Below are 8212 nucleotides of genomic sequence, written 5' to 3'. Positions count from 1 at the left end.
AGCAATTTGATTAGTTGTGTCAACATATTGAAGTTCAACTTCATTTCGTTCGATGTGGTCACGAATAAAATGATGACGAATGTCAATATGTTTGGTGCGCGAATGTTGAATCGGATTCTTTGTAAGACATATGGCGCTAGTGTTGTCACAGAAAATAGGTATTTTTGAAAAAGAAACGCCATAGTCGAGCAATTGATGCATCATCCAAAGAATTTGCGCACAACAACTACTAGCAGCCATATATTCGGCTTCGGTCGTTGACAACGCAACACAATTTTTTTTCTTGGAAAACCAAGAAACTAAACAGTTTCCTAAGAAGAAACAAGTTCCACTAGTGCTTTTTCGGTCCACCTTATATCCACCAAAGTCGGCATCACAGTAAGCTTTTAAATCAAAGAAAGAATTTTTCGAATACCACAAGCCGAGATTTGGAGTATTTGAAAGATATTTAAAAATGCGTTTTAAGGCGAACAAATGTGATTCCTTTAGACATGATTGAAATCGTGCACACAAGCAAACACTAAACATAATGTCCGGTCTACTAGCAGTAGCATATAATAAGGAGCCAATCATACTACGAAAGGAAGATTGATCTGCAGTTTTACCATTTTCATCCTTGTCGAGTCTGATTGCTGTGCTCATCGGTGTGGATGATGATTTGGTGTTCTCCATCCCAAACTTCTTTAGAATCTCCTTAATGTATTTGCTTTGGTTCACAAAGAACCCATCTTTACACTGTTTGATTTGCAATCCGAGAAAATAGTTAAGTTCCCCCATCATGCTCATCTCAAAGTGTTCCTGCATAAGCTTGGAGAAATCTTGACAAAGAGTTTCGTCAGTAAAACCAAAAATTATATCATCAACATAAATTTGCACAATCAAAAGATCATTTTTGACATTCTTGGTAAATAAGGTAATGTCGATCTTTCCTCTTAAAAAACCATTTGAAAGCAAGAAAGTAGACAGTTTATCATACCAAGCTCGAGGAGCTTGTTTCAAACCATACAATGCTTTGTTTAGTCTAAACACATGATCAGGCAAAGAAAGATCAACAAAGCCATCAGGTTGCTCAATATAAACCTCTTCTTTCAATTCACCATTAAGAAAGGCACTTTTGACATCCATTTGAAATAACTTAAAATTTCTAGAGCAAGCAAAAGCAAGTAGCATGCGAATGGATTCTAGTCTAGCAACAGGCGCATAAGTTTCATCATAATCTATGCCTTCTTCTTGACTATATCCTTTAGCAACAAGCCTAGCTTTATTTCTAGTGATAGTGCCATGCTCATCAAGTTTATTCCTAAACACCCATTTAGTACCAATGATAGATCTATCATGCGGCCTAGGAACAAGATTCCAAACATTATTGCGTTTAAACTCATTCAACTCATCTTGCATCGCAATTATCCATGCATCATCTAACAAAGCATCATCTATGCATTTAGGTTCAACATGCGAAACAAAGGCAAGATGATTACAAATATTATTAAGAGAAGAACGAGTGGCTACTCCCTTCGAAGGACTTCCGATGATAAGATCCATTGGGTGATCTTTGTGAAGCGTCCACTCTTTCGAAAGTGGTGTTTCCTCAACGGAAACATCTATATCATTTAGGATTGAGGAAGCCAACTCTTCTTCGAGTAATTCTACATCATCAATGTTAGTGCGAACAATAGTAGACATAGATTCATCAAAAATAACATGCATAGATTCTTCAACAAGTAAAGTGTGTTTATTAAAAACTCTAAAAGCCTTACTTGAGGTAGAATATCCGAGAAAGATACCTTTGTCGGATTTGGCATCAAATTTGCCAAGGTTGTCCTTACCATTGTTATGTATGTAGCATTTGGAACCGAAAGCTTGAAAGTAAGAAATGTTAGGCTTTCTCCCTCTCCATAATTCATATGGAGTTTTCTTGAGAATTGGCCTTATTGATACGCGATTGATAATGTAACAGGCAGTGTTCATTGCTTCAGCCCAAAAATATTTTGGTAGAGAATGCTCACATATCATGGTCCTCGCAATCTCCACAAGTGTCCTATTTTTCCTCTCAACGACCCCGTTTTGTTGAGGAGTCCTAGGACAAGAAAAATTATGACCGATGCCTTTCTCTTCACAAAGTTTGAAAAACTCACATTTTGAAATTCAGTTCCGTGGTCACTACGGATCTACTTTATTGAAAGATTTTTTTCATTCTCGACACGTTTCACAAAAGTCTTAAAATAATCAAAGGCATCATTTTTGTGGGCTAAAAACAATGTCCACGTGAATCGTGAGAAATCATCCACAATGACAAATGCATAAAGCTTCCCTCCTAGGCTAGCGTTCCTCGAGGGACCACATAGATCTAGGTGAAGAAGTTCAAGGGGCATAGAAGTTGATATAAAATTTTTGCTTTTAAAAGATTCCCTTGTATGTTTGCCAAGTTGACATGCATCACAAATAGAATCTAATTTTAAATTGAGTTTTGACATACCAACAACTAAATCAAGTTTAAAAAGTTTTTCTATGGTACTAGGACCAACATGACCTAGTCGTCTATGCCAAAGAATGTTGTCATCAACATTCAAGGATACAAGGCTTTTAATATTTGATAAAGATAAATTGTTTAAAGAAACCTTGTAAACATTTTCACTTCTATATCCATTGAAATTTATGGATTTGTCACTAATAAATGATACAGTGCAGTGTTGGGGAGTGAATTTGACTTCATAACCTCTATCGCACAATTGACTTATGCTTAGTAGATTATGCTTAAGCCCTTTCACTAGGAGTACATCATCAATTAGGCAAGAATTAGATATACCTATTGAGCCGATGCCTTCAATGACTCCTTTGTTGTTGTCTCCAAAGGTGACTGTTCCCTTCTCCTTAGGTTTGACTGATTGGAGTAGATCCTTGTTCCCCGTCATATGTCTAGAACATCCACTGTCTAGATACCATATGCTAGGGAGAACAGTTTTCCTAGTTCCCTGAAAAGAATTGTTTTGGTACCCTTTAGTTCTTTTGGGTCCACAATGTTAGAAAAGAGAGATACAAAATAGACTTCTAAGAGTTCAGTCTCTCATAGCAACATCATCGCCACTTTCTAAGAGTGCTCCCAGTAGTAGGTAGGGCATATGGCCACTTTAAAAACCTATTTTCTTGGACAGAGCAACGTTCAACAGGGAGACCAGCCGCAAGTCAAGGCATTTTTAAGCCGGTCTATATTGAACTCCCTTAGATTGTGATCTCATAATGCCGACTAATGAGTTGTTAAGTACTCTTAGGCCTCCATTTCATATAGCTCTTTTGAACATATTGATATTTCAATGATCTGCATTTATGTCTAACATGACCAGATTTGCAACAATAAGAACAAGTAGGGGTGATCTCATCTTAGCCTTAGCTATTAGACTAGCAAAGTCTATAGACTTCTTACCATAGCCTATTTCTCCCTTATCAAAGCTACATTTCTGCATGCTAAGTAGGTTGTTCAATTTATTGCTACTCACATTGAATTTATCGAATGATTTTTCTAAGTGATCTAGGTCATCCTTAAGTTTAAGATTATCATGCTCCTTAGTTTCTAATTTCTTTTTAAGATTTCTATTCTCTTTTCTAAGAACCTTAGTCATATCAAACATATCTTTATAAGCATGTAAGAGTTCATCGTAAGTAGGTACCTCGTCATCGTCATCAGAGACGATGTCATCATTCTTAGCCATGAAGCAGAGGTTTGCTTCCTCGTCGTCGTCGTCGCTATCACTCCAGGTAGCTAGTAGGGCTTTCTTCTTTTCTTTGTCCACTTTCTTCTTGAGTGGGCATTCATTGGCGTAGTGACCTTGTTGTTGACAGTTGTAGCAGGTCACTTCTCTCTCAGGTTTCTTGTCTTTCTTGAATTTGTTTCCTCGCATGAATTTCTTGAATTTTCTTGCGAGGAGAGCCATGTCATCATCGTCATCTTCTTCGACTTGTGTAGTCAAAGCTATCCCTTTGTGCTTGACATCTTCTTTCTTTGATTCTTTTCTCGTGGACACTTCTAACTCATGGGTTTTTAGGGTCCCATGTAGTTGATCAAGATCATAGGCGGCAGTGTCCCCATTGTTGGATTCGATGATGGCGGTTCTCTTTGCATCCCATTCTTTTGGTAGGGCACGAAGAGCTCTCCTCCAAACTTGCTTGGTAGGATATTGTTCTCCCAATTGTGCTAACTCATTGATGATTTGAGTAAGCCTTCGGAACATGGTGTCAACATCTTCATTGGATTCCATCTCAAATGTTTCGTATTTGAGTTGGAGTAAGTCGATCTTTGTCTCTTTCACTTGGTTGGTGCCTTCGTGACATATCTCTAGCTTGTCCCATATCTCTTTAGCGGATGAGCACATCGATATCCGGTTGTACTCGTTCATATCTAAGGAACAATGCAAGATATTCATAGCTTTAGCATTTTGCGAAATTAATTTCATGTCCTCTTTTGAAAAGTCATCCATTCCCTTAGGAATTTCAACCCCATCAACTATTTTCATAGGTGTATAGGGACCTTTCACCGTCACTTTCCATAGGTCATAGTCTACGGATTGGATATATAGGGACATACGATTTTTCCAATACCCGTAGTTTATGCCATTAAAAAGAGGAGGACGATTAGTAGATTGCCCTTGAGCATAATCACTCGCTAGGTTTGCCATAAAAAAGATTTGAAAAGTATTTTCAAATGGCTCTGATACCACTTGTTAGAACCTAATGGGGGGGGGGGGATTTAGGTTCTATTGGCAACTTTAGCAATTTAAAGCGATTATGCAAGTACGCAAGCGGAAGACTTAAGCAATCAAATAATAAGTGCGGTAAATAAATGCGTAATGTAAATAAAGCAGTAAAAGGGATAAGAGATGTTTATGGAAGTTCGACGATAAATCGTCTACGTCTCCCCTTCTTGGTTAAGTCGATTAACCAAGGATCCACTAGCACTTCGAACGTCTTGGCCTTGATGGCTCCAAGGATAGCCTTACAACTTGACACGATCACCGCGCCGATACAACTCAACACTCTTGGCCTTAAGGGCTCCAAGGATAGCCTCAACACTCGTAAAATACACTTGGCTTCACACACAAGTGTTTACAAAACCGAGCAACCAACTCACAAACTAACAACCCTCGATTTTACAACCCCGTATACAACTCGATATGTGAATATATTTTGAACACTCAAAAGGGGCTACAAATTGCTCAACAAATGGCTTGAATAATGCTTGAGAGGATTGAGAGACTTGAAGATGTTGGGATAGATTGAATGGCCTCGGAATGCCTCCTTTTATAGCTGAAATTTTGGCATCGATCGGAACTTCCGATCCCTGCATCGGAGCTTCCGAAATTTGAATTCTGAGACACGCGGGTGTACTGGATCGGAACGTTCGATCCACTTCGGCGCTTCCGATCGGCGCAATAAATGTGGTGTCGGGCAAAATTCTTCCGGAAAAGATTATCAGGCGGCCGTTCAGGATCGGAACGTCCGATCACGTTTGGTGCTTCCGATCTGCTTCACTTCGTTGCCTCCGATCTGCTTCCGAACAATATAATATTCCTTAGAAAATGATCGGACCTTCCAATCATAGATCGGAGCTTCCGAACCTGTTCTTCGTAGCTTCCGTTCTTCATTCCGAACAATATAAAACTCCCTGAAATAGATCGGAGCTTCCGAACCATGATCGGAGCTTCCGATCTACCCTTAGCTTCCGAAGATGCTTCTGATCATGATCGGAGGTTCCGATCTGCAATCGGAGCTTCCGATCCCGTAGCAGTAAACTTCCTCAAATTTTGTTTTTGATCTTGAGTATGAATTTAGTCTAAATTCATCTTGAAAATTTTAACTCTGTAATAAGCTCAATGTAAATATTAGTAACATTTTAACCTAGTTTTGTTAATCATCAAAACATAGAGAAATAAGACTTGTTAATGCATTAAAAACATTAATTTCATAATTCGAGATTTATATGCGTTTAAGGCGTAACATTAATGTCTAGTTTCCTCATGATAAAAATAAAAACAAAAACATCTAAAAGAAAATAAAAAAAAACGCAAAAAACAACTAGCTTGGGTTGCCTCTCAAGAAGCGCTTAGTTTATAGTCCATAGCCCGACTTTATTCCAATTCTAGCCCGGTTCCGTTTTGTTGAGGGTCTTCCCTTTCGCTTTCACCCTCCAAATATATTCAACAACCTTTTTAAATTTTGATTTCTTCTTCGTTTTCTTCTTCTTCTTTGGTACCTTCGGATCATTCTTCTTTGAATCTACCTCATGAACAAGTTTGGGATGACCATCTAGCTTCACAACTCGCTCAATCATGAATAATTCCTCGATTGGTGGATTACTTGATTTCTTGAATATGTTAAAAATAACTCTTTCTCCGTCCACACCCATCGACAACTCACCATTCTTCACCTCAATCTTGGCATCAGCAGTGGCCAAGAAAGGTCTCCCCAATATTAGTGGCATATTTGCATCCTCCTCCATATATAGCACAACAAAATCCGCCGGAAAAATAAATTTATCTATTTTTACCAAAACATCTTCAATGATTCCAAGCGGATATGTGATAGATCTATCAGCTAGCTGCAATGCGATCATTGTGGCCTTCACCTCGCCAAGTCCTAAGCTCCTGAAAATAGACAAAGGCATCAGATTAATGCTAGCTCCTAGATCGCAAAGTGCATTATTAAAATAAGAAGAACCAATAGTGCAAGAAATAGTAAAACTCCCTGGATCCTTCAGCTTTTGTGGCATCTTCTTTTGGAGCACATCACTACATTCTTCAGTTAAGCTCACCATCTCATTTTTTTGCAGCCTCCTTTTCTTGGACATCACCTCTTTAATAAACTTCTCATAATTCGACATTTGTGCTAAAGCATCAGCAAAAGGGATGTTGATATGTATCTTCTTGAAAATCTCCAAGAATTTTGAGAACTGCTCGTCCATTGCCTTCTTCTTGAACCTTTTGGGGTATGGAAGAGGAGGTTTGTACAACGTTTTCTGCTCAGGTTCAGACTCTTTCTCCTCGACCTTCTTCTCGTCAACTGCAACTTTTTCAGACGTCTTGCTCTCATATTTGTCCTCTTCATTATCCACCTGCTTCCCACTCCTCAACGTGATAGCATTACACTGCTCCTTGGGATTCACCTCAGTATTACTTGGGAATTGGCCTCGTTATTATCTTTCAGTGCGTTCGCCAACTGCCCAATGCTAGTCTCCATGGATTGCAATACAGCACCCATGTTGGCCACATGCGTCTCTAAGTTGTCAAGGCGAGTCTCAGTCCTCGCCATCCTCTTGCTCGATTCCTGCACAAAAACATTAACAACATCCTCCAAAGGAGGATTACCCTCACCCTTATTTGTATTGTATCCCGGAGGAGGATTCAACACATTATTATTGTTAGCATAAGAAAAAAATTCATGATTACGCAGACTAGGGTGATATTGATTGGGTACAGGATTACCTTGATAGTTGTTGTAATTTCTGTTGTTCACATATTGAGCTTGCTCCACACTCTCAAATCCATCAGCAGAATTTACGGCAGTCGCCAGCGATGCTGTCTTAATAGAAACTTGATTGCCTTTGGTCAGTGCATCCAACTGTGTAGAAATAGTAGCCATCTGAGCTGTCAAAGCAATGAATGCATCAACCTCATGAATTCCAGCAGACTTCCTTATTACAGATCTCTTACTCGGCCACTGATAACTGTTAACAGTCATTTTCTCAAGCATCTCATAAGCCTGTTCAGGAAATTTAGAAAATATTGAACCTCCAGCTGCAGCATCCACAGAAATCCTCGTTGGGCCATTCAAACCATTGTAGAATAACTCAATCTGTTCCCAATCCGGAAAATTATGGTTTGGACACTTCCTAAGCAACTCCTTGTACCGCTCCCAAGCTTCATAAAGATGCTCAAAATCTTGCTGTTTGAAAGTAGTGATCTCAATTTTCAGCTGGGCAGACTTGGTAGGAGGAAAGTACTTAGCCAGAAATTTGGATGTCATGTCTTTCCATGTAGTGATACTCCCAAGAGGTAGTGACTGCAACCAACTACAAACATTGTCTCTAAGAGAGAATGTGAACAATCGTAGTCTGATGGTGTCCTCAGTAACACCATGAATCTTCACTTGACTGTTACACCATAATTTATTTCTAATGATTGTTCAATTATCAATTCTTCTAGTTTATTAGCCAAGAATCTCT

General features: G+C 38.9%; 1 non-coding gene across 1 annotated transcript; it reads left to right on the top strand.

Moving 5' to 3' along the window:
* Positions 1-7858: 7858 nt before the first annotated feature.
* LOC140872380 (small nucleolar RNA R71) lies at positions 7859-7964 on the top strand. The gene has a single exon (XR_012147800.1). It is a non-coding gene; the product is annotated as a small nucleolar RNA R71 (small nucleolar RNA).
* The last annotated feature ends 248 nt before the right edge of the window (positions 7965-8212 follow it).

Source organism: Henckelia pumila, unplaced genomic scaffold, assembly GCF_033568475.1.
Source record: "Henckelia pumila isolate YLH828 unplaced genomic scaffold, ASM3356847v2 CTG_461:::fragment_3, whole genome shotgun sequence".
Taxonomy (NCBI): Eukaryota; Viridiplantae; Streptophyta; class Magnoliopsida; order Lamiales; family Gesneriaceae; genus Henckelia; species Henckelia pumila.
Note: the sequence above shows the minus strand (reverse complement) of the source record. Positions and strands in the feature narration are given on the sequence as shown.